The sequence below is a fragment of the Salmo salar genome, chromosome 18, assembly GCF_965601325.2.
Source record: "Salmo salar chromosome 18, fSalSal1, whole genome shotgun sequence".
Classification (NCBI taxonomy): Eukaryota; Metazoa; Chordata; class Actinopteri; order Salmoniformes; family Salmonidae; genus Salmo; species Salmo salar.
In genome coordinates this window covers 47,368,145-47,388,281 of record NC_138308.1, presented here as the reverse complement: position 1 = coordinate 47,388,281, position 20,137 = coordinate 47,368,145, and the positions used below count along the sequence as shown (strand labels likewise).

General features: G+C 48.9%; 1 protein-coding gene across 1 annotated transcript in view; it reads left to right on the top strand.

Moving 5' to 3' along the window:
• Nucleotides 1–20,137, top strand: part of LOC106577390 (phospholysine phosphohistidine inorganic pyrophosphate phosphatase) — a 124,088-nt gene that overhangs the window by 64,870 nt on the left and 39,081 nt on the right. The window lies entirely within an intron of this gene.

Genomic DNA, 20,137 nt, shown 5'->3' with positions numbered 1-20,137 from the left:
ACCAGGTACAACCCCAAAGCCGCAAACACTGGCACCCTCATAGATATCATCCTAACCAACGTGCCCTCTAAATACACCTCTGCTGTTTTCAACCAAGATCTCAGCGATCACTGCCTCATTGCCTGCACCCGTAATGGGTCAGCGGTCAAACGACCTCCACTCATCACTGTCAAACGCTCCCTGAAACATTTCAACGAGCAAGCCTTTCTATTCGACCTGGCCCTGGTATCCTGGAAGGATATTGACCTCATCCCGTCAGTAGAGGATGCCTGGTTATTTTTTTTAAATGCCTTCCTCTCCATCTTAAATAAGCATGCCCCTTTCAAGAAATGTAGAACCAGGAACAGATATAGCCCTTGGTTCTCCCCAGACCTGACTGCCCTTAACCAACACAAAAATATCCTGTGGCGTTCTGCATTAGCATCGAACTGCCCCCGCGATATGCAACTTTTTAGGGAAGTTAGAAACCAATACACACAGGCAGTTAGAAACGCCAAGGCTAGCTTTTTCAAACAGAAATTTGCTTCGTGCAACTCCAACTCTAAAAAGTTCTGGGACATTGTAAAGTCCATGGAGAATAAGAACACCTCCTCCCAACTGCCCACTGCACTGAGGATAGGAAACTCTGTCACCACCGATAAGCCCACTATAATTGAGAATTTCAATAAGCATTTTTCTACGGCTGGCCATGCTTTCCACCTAACTACCCCTACTGCATTCAACAGCACTGCACCCCCCCACAGCTACTCGCCCAAGCCTCCCCCATTTCTCCTTCTCCCAAATCCATTCAGCTGATGTTCTGAAAGAGCTGCAAAATCTGGACCCCTACAAATCAGCTGGGCTTGACAATCTGGACCCTTTCTTTCTAAAATTATCTGCCGAAATTATTGCAACCCCTATTACTAGCCTGTTCAACCTCTCTTTTGTGTCGTCTGAGATTCCCATAGATTGGAAAGCAGCTGCTGTCATCCCCCTTTTCAAAGGAGGTGACACTCTTGACCCAAATTGCTACAGACCTATATCCATCCTACCCTGCCTTTCTAAGGTCTTCGAAAGCCAAGTCAACAAACAGATTACCGGCCATTTCGAATCCCACCGCACCCTCTCCGCTATGCAATCTGGTTTCAGAGCTGGTCATGGGTGCACCTCAGCCACGCTCAAGGTCCTAAACGACATCGTAACCGCCATCGATAAGAAACAATACTGTGCTGCCGTATTCATTGACCTGGCCAAAGCTTTTGACTCTGTTAATCACCACATCCTCATCGGCAGACTCAGTAGCCTTGGTTTCTCAAACGATTGCGTCGCCTGGTTCACCAACTACTTCTCTGACAGAGTTCAGTGTGTCAAATCGGAGGGCCTACTGTCTGGACCTCTGGCAGTCTCTATGGGGGTACCACAGGGTTCAATTCTTGGGCCAACTCTTTTCTCTGTATACATAAATTATGTCGCTCTTGCTGCTGGTGAATCTCTGATCCACCTCTACGCAGACGACACCATTCTGTACACTTCTGGCCCTTCTTTGGACACTGTGTTAACAACCCTCCAGACGAGCTTCAATGCCATTCAACTCTCCTTCCGTGGTCTCCAACTGCTCCTAAACACAAGTAAAACTAAATGCATGCTCTTCAACCGATCGCTGCCTGCACCTGCCCGCCTGTCCAGCATCACTTCTCTGGACGGTTCTAACTTAGAATTTGTGGACAACTACAAATACCTAGGTGTCTGGTTAGACTGTAAACTCTCCTTCCAGACTCACATCAATCATCTCCAATCCAAAGTGAAATCTCGAATTGGCTTCCTATTTCGCAACAAAGCATCCTTCACTCATGCTGCCAAACATACCCTCGTAAAACTGACCATCCTACCAATCCTCGACTTCGGCGATGTCATTTACAAAATAGCTTCCAATACCCTACTCAACAAGCTGGATGCAGTCTATCACAGTGCCATCCGTTTTGTCACCAAAGCCCCATATACTACCCACCACTGCGACCTGTACGCTCTCGTTGGCTGGCCTTCGCTTCATAATCGTCGCCAAACACATTGGCTCCAGGTCATCTACAAGACCCTGCTAGGTAAAGTCCCCCCTTATCTCCGCTCACTGGTCACCATAGCAGCACCCACCTGTAGCACGCGCTCCAGCAGGTATATCTCTCTGGTCACCCCTAAAGCCAACTCCTCCTTTGGTCGTCTCTCCTTCCAGTTCTCTGCTGCCAATGACTGGAACGAACTACAAAAATCTCTGAAACTGGAAACACTTATCTCCCTCACTAGCTTTAAGCACCAGCTGTCAGAGCAGCTCACAGATCACTGCACCTGTACATAGCCCATCTATAATTTAGCCCAAACTACTACCTCTTCCCCTACTGTATTTATTTATTTTATTTATTTTGCTCCTTTGCACCATATTATTTATATTTTATCTCTGAACTTTCTTCAAACTACAAATCTACCATTCCAGTGTTTTTCTTGCTATACTTTATTTACTTTGCCACCATGGCATTTTTTTGCCTTTACCTCCCTTATCTCACATCATTTGCTCACATTGTATATAGTCTTATTTTTTATTTTTTTTCTACTGCATCATTGATTGTATGTTGTTTTACTCCATGTGTAACTCTGTGTTTTTGTATGTTGTCGAACTGCTTTGCTTTATCTTGGCCAGGTCGCAATTGTAAATGAGAACTTGTTCTCAACTTGCCTACCTGGTTAAATAAAGGTGAAATAAATAAAATAAATAAATAAAGTGTAACCCCCCCCTCCCCTCCTTAACAGATACATGGCTCCATCCTCATAATATACCAAGTGTAACCCCCCCCCCTCCTCCTCCTTAACAGATACATGGCTCCATCCTCATAATAGACCAAGTGTAACCCCCCCTCCTTAATAGATACATGGCTCCATCCTCATAATATACCAAGTGTAACCCCCCCCCCTCCTCCTCCTTAACAGATACATGGCTCCATCCTCATAATAGACCAAGTGTAACCCCCCCTCCTTAATAGATACATGGCTCCATCCTCATAATAGACCAAGTGTAACCCCCCCCTCCTCCTTAACAGATACATGGCTCCATCCTCATAATAGACCAAGTGTAACCCTCCCCCCCTCCTTAACAGATACATGGCTCCATCCTCATAATAGACCAAGTGTAACCCCCCCTCCTCCTTAACAGATACATGGCTCCATCCTCATAATAGACCAAGTGTAACCCCCCCCCTCCTCCTTAACAGATACATGGCTCCATCCCCATAATAGACCAAGTGTAACCCCCCCTCCTCCTTAACAGATACATGGCTCCATCCTCATAATAGACCAAGTGTAACCCCCCCCCCCTCCTTAACAGATACATGGCTCCATCCTCATAATATACCAAGTGTAACCCCCCCCCCCTCCTCAACAGATACATGGCTCCATCCTCATAATAGACCAAGTGTATCCCCCCCTCCTCCTTAACAGATACATGGCTCCATCCTCATAATAGACCAAGTGTAACCCCCCCCTCCTCCTTAAAAGATACATGGCTCCATCCTCATAATAGACCAAGTGTAACCCCCTTCCCTCCTCCTTAACAGATACATGGCTCCATCCTCATAATAGACCAAGTGTAACCCCCCCCCCCCCCCCCTCCTCCTTAACAGATACATGGCTCCATCCTCATAATAGACCAAGTGTAACCCCCCCTCCTCCTTAACAGATACATGGCTCCATCCTCATAATAGACCAAGTGTAACCCCCTTCCCTCCTCCTTAACAGATACATGGCTCCATCCTCATAATAGACCAAGTGTAACCCCCTCCCCCTCCTCCTTAACAGATACATGGCTCCATCCTCATAACTGACCAAGTGTAACCTCCCCCCCCCCTCCTTAACAGATACATGGCTCCATCCTCATAATAGACCAAGTGTAACCCCCCCTCCTCCTTAACAGATACATGGCTCCATCCTCAAAATAGACCAAGTGTAACCCCCCCCCCCCCTTAACAGATACATGGCTCCATCCTCATAATAGACCAAGTGTAACCCCCCCCCCCTTCCTTAACAGATACATGGCTCCATCCTCATAATAGACCAAGTGTAACCCCCCCCTCCTCCTTAACAGATACATGGCTCCATCCCCATAATAGACCAAGTGTAACCCCCCCTCCTCCTTAACAGATACATGGCTCCATCCTCATAATAGACCAAGTGTAACCCCCCCCCCCCCTCCTTAACAGATACATGGCTCCATCCTCATAATATACCAAGTGTAACCCCCCCCCCTCCTCAACAGATACATGGCTCCATCCTCATAATAGACCAAGTGTATCCCCCCCTCCTCCTTAACAGATACATGGCTCCATCCTCATAATAGACCAAGTGTAACCCCCCCCCTCCTCCTTAACAGATACATGGCTCCATCCCCATAATAGACCAAGTGTAACCCCCCCTCCTCCTTAACAGATACATGGCTCCATCCTCATAATAGACCAAGTGTAACCCCCCCCCCCCTCCTTAACAGATACATGGCTCCATCCTCATAATATACCAAGTGTAACCCCCCCCCCCCCCCTCCTCAACAGATACATGGCTCCATCCTCATAATAGACCAAGTGTATCCCCCCCTCCTCCTTAACAGATACATGGCTCCATCCTCATAATAGACCAAGTGTAACCCCCCCCTCCTCCTTAAAAGATACATGGCTCCATCCTCATAATAGACCAAGTGTAACCCCCTTCCCTCCTCCTTAACAGATACATGGCTCCATCCTCATAATAGACCAAGTGTACCCCCCCCCCCCCCCTCCTCCTTAACAGATACATGGCTCCATCCTCATAATAGACCAAGTGTAACCCCCCCTCCTCCTTAACAGATACATGGCTCCATCCTCATAATAGACCAAGTGTAACCCCCTTCCCTCCTCCTTAACAGATACATGGCTCCATCCTCATAATAGACCAAGTGTAACCCCCTCCCCCTCCTCCTTAACAGATACATGGCTCCATCCTCATAACTGACCAAGTGTAACCTCCCCCCCCCCTCCTTAACAGATACATGGCTCCATCCTCATAATAGACCAAGTGTAACCCCCCCTCCTCCTTAACAGATACATGGCTCCATCCTCATAATAGACCAAGTGTAACCCCCCCCCCCCCTTAACAGATACATGGCTCCATCCTCATAATAGACCAAGTGTAACCCCCCCCCCCCTCCTTAACAGATACATGGCTCCATCCTCATAATAGACCAAGTGTAACCCCCCCCCCTCCTCAACAGATACATGGCTCCATCCTCATAATAGACCAAGTGTATCCCCCCCTCCTCCTTAACAGATACATGGCTCCATCCTCATAATAGACCAAGTGTAACCCCCCCCTCCTCCTTAAAAGATACATGGCTCCATCCTCATAATAGACCAAGTGTAACCCCCTTCCCTCCTCCTTAACAGATACATGGCTCCATCCTCATAATAGAACAAGTGTAACCCCCCCCCCCCCCCCCTCCTCCTTAACAGATACATGGCTCCATCCTCATAATAGACCAAGTGTAACCCCCCCCTCCTCCTTAACAGATACATGGCTCCATCCTCATAATAGGCCAAGTGTAACCCCCCCCCTCCTCCTTAACAGATACATGGCTCCATCCTCATAATAGACCAAGTGTAACCCCCCCCCCCCCCCCTCCTCCTTAACAGATACATGGCTCCATCCTCATAATAGACCAAGTGTAACCCCCCCCCCCCTCCTTAACAGATACATGGCTCCATCCTCATAATAGACCAAGTGTAACCCTCCCTCCTCCTTAACAGATACATGACTCCATCCTCATAATAGACCATGTGTAACCCTCCCCCTTCCTCCTTAACAGATACATGGCTCCATCCTCATAATAGACCAAGTGTAACCCCCCCCCCCCTCCTTAACAGATACATAGGCTCCATCCTCATAATAGACCAAGTGTAACCCCCCCCCCCCTCCTCCTTAACAGATACATGGCTCCATCCTCATAATAGACCAAGTGTAACCCCCCCCCCCTCCCCTCCTTAACACATACAGTGGGGGAAAAAGTATTTAGTCAGCCACCAATTGTGCAAGTTCTCCCACTTAAAAAGACGAGAGAGGCTCCATCCTCATAATAGACCAAGTGTAACCCCCCCCTCCTTAACAGATACATGGCTCCATCCTCATAATAGACCAAGTGTAACCCTCCCTCCTCCTTAACAGATACATGGCTCCATCCTCATAATAGACCACGTGTAAACCTCCCCCTCCTCCTTAACAGATACATGGCTCCATCCTCATAATAGACCAAGTGTAACCCCCCCCCCTCCTTAACAGATACATGGCTCCATCCTCATAATAGACCAAGTGTAACCCCCCCCTCCTCCTTAAAAGATACATGGCTCCATCCTCATAATAGACCAAGTGTAACCCCCTTCCCTCCTCCTTAACAGATACATGGCTCCATCCTCATAATAGACCAAGTGTACCCCCCCCCCCCCTCCTCCTTAACAGATACATGGCTCCATCCTCATAATAGACCAAGTGTAACCCCCCCTCCTCCTTAACAGATACATGGCTCCATCCTCATAATAGACCAAGTGTAACCCCCTTCCCTCCTCCTTAACAGATACATGGCTCCATCCTCATAATAGACCAAGTGTAACCCCCCCCTCCTCCTTAACAGATACATGGCTCCATCATCATAATAGACCAAGTGTAACCCCCCCCCCCTCCTCCTTAACAGATACATGGCTCCATCCTCATAATAGACCAAGTGTAACCCTCCCCCCCTCCTTAACAGATACATGGCTCCATCCTCATAATAGACCACGTGTAACCCTCCCCCTCCTCCTTAACAGATACATGGCTCCATCCTCATAATAGACCAAGTGTAACCCCCCCCTCCTTAACAGATACATGGCTCCATCCTCATAATAGACCAAGTGTAACCCCCCCCTCCCCTCCTCCTTAACAGATACATGGCTCCATCCTCATAATAGACCAAGTGTAACCCTCCCCCCCTCCTTAACAGATACATGGCTCCATCCTCATAATAGACCAAGTGTAACCCCCCCCTCCTCCTTAACAGATACATGGCTCCATCCTCATAATAGACCAAGTGTAACCCCCCCCCCCCTCCTTAACAGATACATGGCTCCATCCTCATAATAGACCAAGTGTAACCCTCCCTCCTCCTTAACAGATACATGGCTCCATCCTCATAATAGACCAAGTGTAACCCTCCCCCCCTCCTTAACAGATACATGGCTCCATCCTCATAATAGACCAAGTGTAACCCCCCCCTCCTTAACAGATACATGGCTCCATCCTCATAATAGACCAAGTGTAACCCCCCCCTCCCCTCCTCCTTAACAGATACATGGCTCCATCCTCATAATAGACCAAGTGTAACCCTCCCCCCCTCCTTAACAGATACATGGCTCCATCCTCATAATAGACCAAGTGTAACCCCCCCCCCCCTCCTCCTTAACAGATACATGGCTCCATCCTCATAATAGACCAAGTGTAACCCCCCCCCCCCTCCCCTCCTTAACACATACAGTGGGGGAAAAAGTATTTAGTCAGCCACCAATTGTGCAAGTTCTCCCACTTAAAAAGACGAGAGAGGCTCCATCCTCATAATAGACCAAGTGTAACCCTCCCCCCCTCCTTAACAGATACATGGCTCCATCCTCATAATAGACCACGTGTAACCCTCCCCCTCTTCCTTAACAGATACATGGCTCCATCCTCATAATAGACCAAGTGTAACCCCCCCCTCCTTAACAGATACATGGCTCCATCCTCATAATAGACCAAGTGTAACCCCCCCCCTCCCCTCCTCCTTAACAGATACATGGCTCCATCCTCATAATAGACCAAGTGTAACCCCCCCCCCCTCCCCTCCTTAACACATACAGTGGGGGAAAAAGTATTTAGTCAGCCACCAATTGTGCAAGTTCTCCCACTTAAAAAGACGAGAGAGGCCTGTAATTTTCATCATAGGTACACGTCAACAATGACAGACAAAATGAGAAAAAAAATCCAGAAAATCACATTGTAGGATTTTTAATGAATTTATTTGCAAATTATGGTGGAAAATAAGTATTTGGTCAATAACAAAAGTTTATCTCAATACTTTGTTATATACCCTTTGTTGGCAATGACACAGGTCAAACGTTTTCTGTAAGTCTTCACAAGGTTTTCACACACTGTTGCTGGTATTTTGGCCCATTCCTCCATGCAGATCTCCTCTAGAGCAGTGATGTTTTGGGGCTGTCGCTGGGCAACACGGACTTTCAACTCCCTCCAAAAATGTTCTATGGGGTTGAGATCTGGAGACTGGCTAGGCCACTCCAGGACCTTGAAATGCTTCTTACGAAGCCACTCCTTCATTGCCCGGGCGGTGTGTTTGGGATCATTGTCATGCTGAAAGACCCAGCCACATTTCATCTTCAATGCCCTTGCTGATGGAAGGGGGTTTTCACTCAAAATCTCACAATACATGGCCCCATTCATTCTTTCCTTTACACGGATCAGTCGTCCTGGTCCCTTTGCAGAAAAACAGCCCCAAAGCATGATGTTTCCACCCCCATGCTTCACAGTAGGTATGGTGTTCTTTGGATGCAACTCAGCATTCTTTGTCCTCCAAACACGACGAGTTGAGATTTTACCAAAAAGTTATATTTTGGTTTCATCTGACCATATGACATTCTCCCAATCCTCTTCTGGATCATCCAAATGCTCTCTAGCAAACTTCAGACGGGCCTGGACATGTACTGGCTTAAGCAGGGGGACACGTCTGGCACTGCAGGATTTGAGTCCCTGGTGGCATAGTGTGTTACTGATGGTAGGCTTTGTTGCTTTGGTCCCAGCTCTCTGCAGGTCATTCACTAGGTCCCCCCGTGTGGTTCTGGGATTTTTGCTCACCGTTCTTGTGATCATTTTGACCCCACGGGTGAGATCTTGCGTGGAGCCCCAGATCGAGGAAGATTATCAGTGGTCTTGTATGTCTTCCATTTCCTAATAATTGCTCCCACAGTTGATTTCTTCAAACCAAGCTGCTTACCTATTGCAGATTCAGTCTTCCCAGCCTGGTGCAGGTCTACAATTTTGTTTCTGGTGTCCTTTGACAGCGCTTTGGTCTTGGCCATAGTGGAGTTTGGAGTGTGACTGTTTGAGGTTGTGGACAGGTGTCTTTTATACTGATAACAAGTTCAAACAGGTGCCATTAATACAGGTAACAAGTGGAGGACAGAGGAGCCTCTTAAAGAAGAAGTTACAGTTTTGTCTGTCATAGTTGACGTGTACCTATGACGAAAATTACAGGCCTCTCTCATCTTTTTAAGTGGGAGAACTTGCACAATTGGTGGCTGACTAAATACTTTTTTCCCCCACTGTACATGGCTCCATCCTCATAATAGACCAAGTGTAACCCCCCCCCCCCCCCTAACAGATACATGGCTCCATACTCATAATAGACAAAGTGTAACCCCCCCTTAACAGATACATGGCTCCATCATCATAATAGACCAAGTGTAACCCCCCCTCCTCCTTAACAGATACATGGCTCCATCCTCATAATAGTCCAAGTGTAACCCCCCCCTTCTCCCTAACAAATACATGGCTCCATCCTCATAATATACCAAGTGTAACCCCCCCCCCCCCCCTCCTCCTTAACAGATACATGGCTCCATCCTCATAATAGACCAAGTGTAAACCCCCCCCTCCTCCTTAACAGATAGATGGCTCCATCCTCATAATAGACCAAGTGTAACCCCCCCCTCCTCCTTAACAGATAAATGGCTCCATCCTCATAATAGACCACATGTAACCCCCCCTCCTCCTCCTTAACAGATACATGTCTCCATCCTCATAATAGACCAAGTGTAACCCCCCCTCCTCCTTAACAGATACATGGCTCCATCCTCATTATAGACCAAGTGTAACCCCCCCCCTCCTTAACTGATACATGGCTCCATCCTCATAATAGACCAAGTGTAACCCCCCCTCCTCCTTAACAGATACATGGCTCCATCCTCATAATAGACCAAGTGTAACCCCCCCCCCCCCCTCCTCCTTAACAGATACATGGCTCCATCCTCATAATAGACCAAGTGTAACCCCCCCCCCCCCTCCTCCTTAACAGATACATGGCTCCATCCTCATAATAGACCAAGTGTAACCCCCCCTCTTCCTTAACAGATACATGGCTCCATCCTCATAATAGACCACATGTAACCCCCCCCCCCCCCCTCCTCCTTAACAGATACATGGCTCCATCCTCATAATAGACCAAGTGTAAACCCGCCCTCCTCCTTAACAGATACATGGCTCCATCCTCATAATAGACCAAGTGTAACCCCCCCCCCCCCCTCCTTAACAGATACATGGCTCCATCCTCATTATAGACCAAGTGTAACCCCCCCCCCCCCTCCTTAACAGATACATGGCTCCATCCTCATTATAGACCAAGTGTAACCCCCCCCCTCCTTAACTGATACATGGCTCCATCCTCATAATAGACCAAGTGTAACCCCCCCTCCTCCTTAACAGATACATGGCTCCATCCTCATAATAGACCAAGTGTAACCCCCCCCCCCTCCTCCTTAACAGATACATGGCTCCATCCTCATAATAGACCAAGTGTAACCCCCCCCCCCCTCCTCCTTAACAGATACATGGCTCCATCCTCATAATAGACCAAGTGTAACCCCCCCTCTTCCTTAACAGATACATGGCTCCATCCTCATAATAGACCACATGTAACCCCCCCCCCCCCCCCTCCTCCTTAACAGATACATGGCTCCATCCTCATAATAGACCAAGTGTAAACCCGCCCTCCTCCTTAACAGATACATGGCTCCATCCTCATAATAGACCAAGTGTAACCCCCCCCCCCCCCTCCTTAACAGATACATGGCTCCATCCTCATAATAGACCAAGTGTAACCCCCCCTCCTCCTTAACAGATACATGGCTCCATCCTCATAATAGACCAAGTGTAACCCCCCCCCCTCCTCCTTAACAGATACATGGCTCCACCCTCATAATAGACCAAGTGTAACCCCCCCTTAACAGATACATGGCCCCATACTCATAATAGACCAAGTGTAACCCCCCCCCCCCCCCCTAACAGATACATGGCTCCATACTCATAATAGACAAAGTGTAACCCCCCCTTAACAGATACATGGCTCCATCATCATAATAGACCAAGTGTAACCCCCCCTCCTCCTTAACAGATACATGGCTCCATCCTCATAATAGTCCAAGTGTAACCCCCCCCTTCTCCCTAACAAATACATGGCTCCATCCTCATAATATACCAAGTGTAACCCCCCCCCCCCCCCCCCCCCCTCCTCCTTAACAGATACATGGCTCCATCCTCATAATAGACCAAGTGTAAACCCCCCCCTCCTCCTTAACAGATAGATGGCTCCATCCTCATAATAGACCAAGTGTAACCCCCCCCCCCCCCCCCCCCCCCCCTCTTTAACAGATACATGGCTCCATACTCATAATAGACCAAGTGAAACCCCCCCCCCCTTAACAGATACATGGCTCCATCCTCATAATAGACCAAGTGTAACCCCCCCCCCCCCCCCCTCTTTAACAGATACATGGCTCCATACTCATAATAGACCAAGTGTAACCCCCCCCCCCCTTAACAGATACATGGCTCCATCCTCATAATAGACCAAGTGTAACCCCCCCCCCCCCCTCCTCCTTAACAGATACATGGCTCCATCCTCATAATAGACCAAGTGTATCCCCCCCTCCTCCTTAACAGATACATGGCTCCATCCTCATAATTCCTCCTTAACAGATACATGGCTCCATCCTCATAATAGACCAAGTGTAACCCCCCCCTCCTCCTTAACAGATACATGGCTCCATCCTCATAATAGACCAAGTGTAACCCCCCCCCTCCTCCTTAACAGATACATGGCTCCATCCTCATAATAGACCAAGTGTAACCCCCCCCCCCCCTCCTTAACAGATACATGGCTCCATCCTCATAATAGACCAAGTGTAACCCCCCCCTCCTCCTTAACAGATACATGGCTCCATCCTCATAATAGACCAAGTGTAACCCCCCCCCCCCCTCCTCCTTAACAGATACATGGCTCCATCCTAAAAATATACCAAGTGTAACCCCCCCCCCTCCTCCTTAACAGATACTTGGCTCCATCCTCATAATAGACCAAGTGTAACCCCCCCCCCTCCTTAACAGATACATGGCTCCATCCTCATAATAGACCAAGTGTAACCCCCCCCCCTCCTCCTTAACAGATACATGGCTCCATCCTCATAATAAACCAAGTGTAACCCACCCTCCTCCTTAACAGATACATGGCTCCATCCTCATAATAGACCAAGTGTAACCCCCCTCCTCCTTAACAGATACATGGCTCCATCCTCATAATAGACCAAGTGTAACCCCCCCCCCCCTCCTCCTTAACAGATACATGGCTCCATCCTCATAATAAACCAAGTGTAACCCCCTTCCCTCCTCCTTAACAGATACATGGCTCCATCCTAAAAATAGACCAAGTGTAACCCCCCCTCCTCCTTAACAGATACATGGCTCCATCCTCATAATAGACCAAGTGTAACCCCCCCCCCCCTCCTCCTTAACAGATACATGGCTCCACCCTCATAATAGACCAAGTGTAACCCCCCCTCCTCCTTAACAGATACATGGCTCCATCCTCATAATAGACCAAGTGTAACCCCCTTCCCTCCTCCTTAACAGATACTTGGCTCCATCCTCATAATAGACCAAGTGTAACCCCCCCCCTCCTCCTTAACAGATACATGGCTCCATCCTCATAATAGACCAAGTGTAACCCCCCTCCTCCTTAACAGATACATGGCTCCATCCTCATAATAGACCAAGTGTAACCCCCCCCCCCTCCTCCTTAACAGATACATTGCTCCATCCTCATAATAGACCAAGTGTAACCCCCTTCCCTCCTCCTTAACAGATACATGGCTCCATCCTCATAATAGACCAAGTGTAACCCCCCCCCCTCCTCCTTAACAGATACATGGCTCCATCCTCATAATAGACCAAGTGTAACCCCCCCCCCTCCTCCTTAACAGATACATGGCTCCATCCTCATAATAGACCAAGTGTAACCCCCCCCCCTCCTTAACAGATACATGGCTCCATCCTGATAATAGACCAAGTGTAACCCCCCCCCCCCCCCTCCTTAACAGATGCATGGCTCCATCCTCATAATAGACCAAGTGTAACCCCCCCCCCCCTCCTTAACAGATACATGGCTCCATCCTCATAATAGGCCAAGTGTAACCCCCCCCTCCTCCCTAACAGATACATGGCTCCATCCTCATAATAGGCCAAGTGTAACCCCCCCCTCCTCCTTAACAGATACATGGCTCCATCCTCATAATAGACCAAGTGTAACCCCCCCCCTCCTCCTTAACAGATACATGGCTCCATCCTCATAATAGACCAAGTGTAACCCCCACCCCTCCTCCTTAACAGATAAATGGCTCCATCCTCATAATAGACCAAGTGTAACCCCCCCTCCTCCTTAACAGATACATGGCTCCATCCTCATAATAGACCACGTGTAACCCCCCCCCCCTCCTCCTTAACAGATACATGGCTCCATCCTCATAATAGACCACGTGTAACCCCCCCCCCCCCTCCTCCTTAACAGATACTTGGCTCCATCCTCATAATAGACCAAGTGTAACCCCCCCCCCCCCCTCCTTAACAGATACATGGCTCCATCCTCATAATAGACCAAGTGTAACCCCCCCCCCCCTCCTCCTTAACAGATACATGGCTCCATCCTCATAATAGACCAAGTGTAACCCCCCCCCCTCCTTAACAGATACATGGCTCCATCCTGATAATAGACCAAGTGTAACCCCCCCCCCCCCCCTCCTCCTTAACAGATGCATGGCTCCATCCTCATAATAGACCAAGTGTAACCCCCCCCCCCCCTCCTTAACAGATACATGGCTCCATCCTCATAATAGGCCAAGTGTAACCCCCCCCTCCTCCCTAACAGATACATGGCTCCATCCTCATAATAGGCCAAGTGTAACCCCCCCCTCCTCCTTAACAGATACATGGCTCCATCCTCATAATAGACCAAGTGTAACCCCCCCCCTCCTCCTTAACAGATACATGGCTCCATCCTCATAATAGACCAAGTGTAACCCCCACCCCTCCTCCTTAACAGATAAATGGCTCCATCCTCATAATAGACCAAGTGTAACCCCCCCTCCTCCTTAACAGATACATGGCTCCATCCTCATAATAGACCACGTGTAACCCCCCCCCCCCCCTCCTCCTTAACAGATACATGGCTCCATCCTCATAATAGACCACGTGTAACCCCCCCCCCCTCCTCCTTAACAGATACTTGGCTCCATCCTCATAATAGACCAAGTGTAACCCCCCCCCCCTCCTTAACAGATACATGGCTCCATCCTCATAATAGACCAAGTGTAACCCCCCCCCCCCCCTCCTCCTTAACAGATACATGGCTCCATCCTCATAATAAACCAAGTGTAACCCCCCCTCCTCCTTAACAGATACATGGCTCCATCCTCATAATAGACCAAGTGTAACCCCTTCCCTCCTCCTTAACAGATACATGGCTCCATCCTAAAAATAGACCAAGTGTAACCCCCCCTCCTCCTTAACAGATACATGGCTCCATCCTCATAATAGACCAAGTGTAACCCCCCCCCCTCCTCCTTAACAGATACATGGCTCCACCCTCATAATAGACCAAGTGTAACCCCCCCTCCTCCTTAACAGATACATGGCTCCATCCTCATAATAGACCAAGTGTAACCCCCTTCCCTCCTCCTTAACAGATACATGGCTCCATCCTCATAATAGACCAAGTGTAACCCCCCCCTCCTCCTTAACAGATACATGGCTCCATCCTCATAATAGACCAAGTGTAACCCCCCCCCCCCTCCTCCTTAACAGATACATGGCTCCATCCTCATAATAGACCAAGTGTAACCCCCCCCTCCTCCTTAACAGATACATGGCTCCATCCTCATAATAGACCAAGTGTAACCCCCCCCCCCCCCCTCTCCTCCTTAACAGATGCATGGCTCCATCCTCATAATAGACCAAGTGTAACCCCCCCCCCCCCCTCCTCCTTAACAGATACATGGCTCCATCCTCATAATAGGCCAAGTGTAACCCCCCCCTCCTCCCTAACAGATACATGGCTCCATCCTCATAATAGACCAAGTGTAACCCCCCCCCCCTCCTCCTTAACAGATACATGGCTCCATCCTCATAATAGACCAAGTGTAACCCCCCCCCCCTCCTCCTTAACAGATACATGGCTCCATCCTCATAATAGACCAAGTGTAACCCCCCCTCCCTCCTCCTTAACAGATAAATGGCTCCATCCTCATAATAGACCAAGTGTAACCCCCCCTCATCCTTAACAGATACATGGCTCCATCCTCATAATAGACCACGTGTAACCCCCCCCCCCCCTCCTCCTTAACAGATACATGGCTCCATCCTCATAATAGACCAAGTGTAACCCCCCCCTCCTCCTTAACAGATACATGGCTCCATCCTAAAAATATACCAAGTGTAACCCCCCCCTCCTCCTTAACAGATACTTGGCTCCATCATCATAATAGACCAAGTGTAACCCCCCCCCTCCTTAACAGATACATGGCTCCATCCTCATAATAGACCAAGTGTAACCCCCCCCCCCCCCCTCCTCCTTAACAGATACATGGCTCCATCCTCATAATAAACCAAGTGTAACCCCCCCTCCTCCTTAACAGATACATGGCTCCATCCTCATAATAGACCAAGTGTAACCCCCCTCCTCCTTAACAGATACATGGCTCCATCCTCATAATAGACCAAGTGTAACCCCCCCCCCTCCTCCTTAACAGATACATGGCTCCATCCTCATAATAGACCAAGTGTAACCCCCCCCCCCCTCCTCCTTAACAGATACATGGCTCCATCCTCATAATAAACCAAGTGTAACCCCCCCTCCTCCTTAACAGATACATGGCTCCATCCTCATAATAGACCAAGTGTAACCCCCCCCCCCCCCCCTCCTCCTTAACAGATACATGGCTCCATCCTCATAATAAACCAAGTGTAACCCCCCCTCCTCCTTAACAGATACATGGCTCCATCCTCATAATAGACCAAGTGTAACCCCCCCTCCTCCTTAACAGATACATGGCTCCATCCTCATAATAGACCAAGTGTAACCCCCTTCCCTCCTCCTTAACAGATACATGGCTCCATCCTCATAATAGACCAAGTGTAACCCCCCCCTCCTCCTTAACAGATACATGGCTCCATCCTCATAATAGACCAAGTGTAACCCCCCCCCCCTCCTCCTTAACAGATACATGGCTCCATCCTCATAATAGACCAAGTGTAACCCCCCCCCCCCCCTCCTTAACAGATACATGGCTCCATCCTCATAATAGACCAAGTGTAACCCCCCCTCCTCCTTAACAGATACATGGCTCCATCCTGATAATAGACCAAGTGTAACCCCCCCCCCCCTCCTCCTTAACAGATGCATGGCTCCATCCTCATAATAGACCAAGTGTAACCCCCCCCCCCTCCTCCTTAACAGATACATGGCTCCATCCTCATAATAGGCGAAGTGTAACCCCCCCCCCCCCTCCTCCCTAACAGATACATGGCTCCATCCTCATAACAGACCAAGTGTAACCCCCCCCCCCCCTCCTCCTTAACAGATACATGGCTCCATCCTCATAATAGACCAAGTGTAACCCCCCCCCCCCCCTCCTCCTTAACAGATACATGGCTCCATCCTCATAATAGACCAAGTGTAACCCCCCCCCCCCCTCCTCCTTAACAGATAAATGGCTCCATCCTCATAATAGACCAAGTGTAACCCCCCCACCCCCCCTTAACAGATACATGGCTCCATCCTCATAATAGACCAAGTGTAACCCCCCCCCCCTCCTCCTTAACAGATACATGGCTCCATCCTCATAATAAACCAAGTGTAACCCCCCCTCCTCCTTAACAGATACATGGCTCCATCCTCATAATAGACCACATGTAACCCCCCCTCCTCCTTAACAGATACATGGCTCCATCCTCATAATAGACCAAGTGTAAACCCGCCCTCCTCCTTAACAGATACATGGCTCCATCCTCATAATAGACCAAGTGTAACCCCCCCCCCCCCCCTCCTTAACAGATACATGGCTCCATCCTCATAATAGACCAAGTGTAACCCCCCCTCCTCCTTAACAGATACATGGCTCCATCCTCATAATAGACCAAGTGTAACCCCCCCCCTTAACAGATACATGGCTCCATACTCATAATAGACCAAGTGTAACCCCCCCCCCTAACAGATACATGGCTCCATACTCATAATAGACCAAGTGTAACCCCCCCTTAACAGATACATGGCTCCATCATCATAATAGACCAAGTGTAACCCCCCCTCCTCCTTAACAGATACATGGCTCCATCCTCATAATAGTCCAAGTGTAACCCCCCCTTCTCCCTAACAAATACATGGCTCCATCCTCATAATAGACCAAGTGTAACCCCCCCCCCTCCTCCTTAACAGATACATGGCTCCATCCTCATAATAGACCAAGTGTAAACCCCCCCCTCCTCCTTAACAGATAGATGGCTCCATCCTCATAATAGACCAAGTGTAACCCCCTTCCCTCCTCCTTAACAGATACATGGCTCCATCCTCATAATAGACCAAGTGTAACCCCCCCCCCCCCCCTCCTTAACAGATACATGGCTCCATCCTCATAACAGACCAAGTGTAACCCCCCCCTCCTCCTTAACAGATACATGGCTCCATCCTGATAATAGACCAAGAGTAACCCCCCCCCCCCCTCCTCCTTAACAGATACATGGCTCCATCCTCATAATAGACCAAGTGTAACCCCCCCCCCCCCCTCCTTAACAGATACATGGCTCCATCCTCATAACAGGCCAAGTGTAACCCCCCCCTCCTCCTTAACAGATACATGGCTCCATCCTGATAATAGACCAAGAGTAACCCCCCCCCCCTCCTCCTTAACAGATACATGGCTCCATCCTCATAATAGACCAAGTGTAACCCCCCCCCTCCTCCTTAACAGATACATGGCTCCATCCTCATAATAGGCCAAGTGTAACCCCCCCCTCCTCCTTAACAGATACATGGCTCCATCCTCATAATAGACCAAGTGTAACCCCCCCCCCCCCCTCCTCCTTAACAGATAAATGGCTCCATCCTCATAATAGACCAAGTGTAACCCCCCCTCCTCCTTAACAGATACATGGCTCCATCCTCATAATAGACCACGTGTAACCCCCCCCCCCCCCCCCCCCCTTCTCCTTAACAGATACATGGCTCCATCCTCATAATAGACCAAGTGTAACCCCCCCCCCCTCCTCCTTAACAGATACATGGCTCCATCCTCATAATAGACCAAGTGTAACCCCCCCTCCTCCTTAACAGATACATGGCTCCATCCTCATAATAGACCAAGTGTAACCCTCCCCCTCCTCCTTAACAGATACATGGCTCCATACTCATAATAGACCAAGTGTAACCCCCCCCCCCCCCCCCCTTAACAGATGCATGGCTCCATACTCATAATAGACCAAGTGTAACCCCCCCTTAACAGATACATGGCTCCATCATCATAATAGACCAAGTGTAACCCCCCCTCCTCCTTAACAGATACATGGCTCCATCCTCATAATAGTCCAAGTGTAACCCCCCCCTTCTCCCTAACAAATACATGGCTCCATCCTCATAATAGACCAAGTGTATCCCCCCCCCCCCCTTAACAGATACATGGCTCCATCATCATAATAGACCAAGTGTAACCCCCACTCCTCCTTAACAGATACATGGCTGCATCCTCATAATAGTCCAAGTGTAACCCCCCCTCCTCCTTAACAGATAAATGGCTCCATCCTCATAATAGACCAAGTGTAAAACCCCCCCTCCTCCTTAACAGATAGATGGCTCCATCCTCATAATAGACCAAGTGTAACCCCCCCCCTCCTTAACAGATACATGGCTCCATACTCATAATAGACCAAGTGTAACCCCCCCCCCTTAACAGATACATGGCTCCATCATCATAATAGACCAAGTGTAACCCCCACTCCTCCTTAACAGATACATGGCTGCATCCTCATAATAGTCCAAGTGTAACCCCCCCTCCTCCTTAACAGATAAATGGCTCCATCCTCATAATCGACCAAGTGTAACCCCCCCCCCCCCTCTTTAACAGATACATGGCTCCATACTCATAGTAGACCAAGTGTAACCCCCCCCCCCCCCCTTAACAGATACATGGCTCCATCCTCATAATAGACCAAGTGTATCCCCCCCTCATCCTTAACAGATACATGGCTCCATCCTCATAATAGACCAATTGTAACCCCCCCCTCCTCCTTAACAGATACATGGCTCCATCCTCATAATAGACCAAGTGTAACCCCCTTCCCTCCTCCTTAACAGATACATGGCTCCATCCTAAAAATAGACCAAGTGTAACCCCCCCTCCTCCTTAACAGATACATGGCTCCATCCTCATAATAGTCCAAGTGTAACCCCCCCTCCTCCTTAACAGATACATGGCTCCATCCTCATAATAGACCAAGTGTAACCCCCTTCCCTCCTCCTTAACAAATACATGGCTCCATCCTAAAAATAGACCAAGTGTAACCCCCCCTCCTCCTTAACAGATACATGGCTCCATCCTCATAATAGACCAAGTGTAACCCCCCCTCCTCCTTAACAGATACATGGCTCCATCCTCATAATAGACCAAGTGTAACCCTCCCCCTCCTCCTTAACAGATACATGGCTCCATACTCATAATAGACCAAGTGTAACCCCCCCCCCCCCCTTAACAGATGCATGGCTCCATACTCATAATAGACCAAGTGTAACCCCCCCTTAACAGATACATGGCTCCATCATCATAATAGACCAAGTGTAACCCCCCCTCCTCCTTAACAGATACATGGCTCCATCCTCATAATAGTCCAAGTGTAACCCCCCCCTTCTCCCTAACAAATACATGGCTCCATCCTCATAATAGACCAAGTGTATCCCCCCCCCCCCTTAACAGATACATGGCTC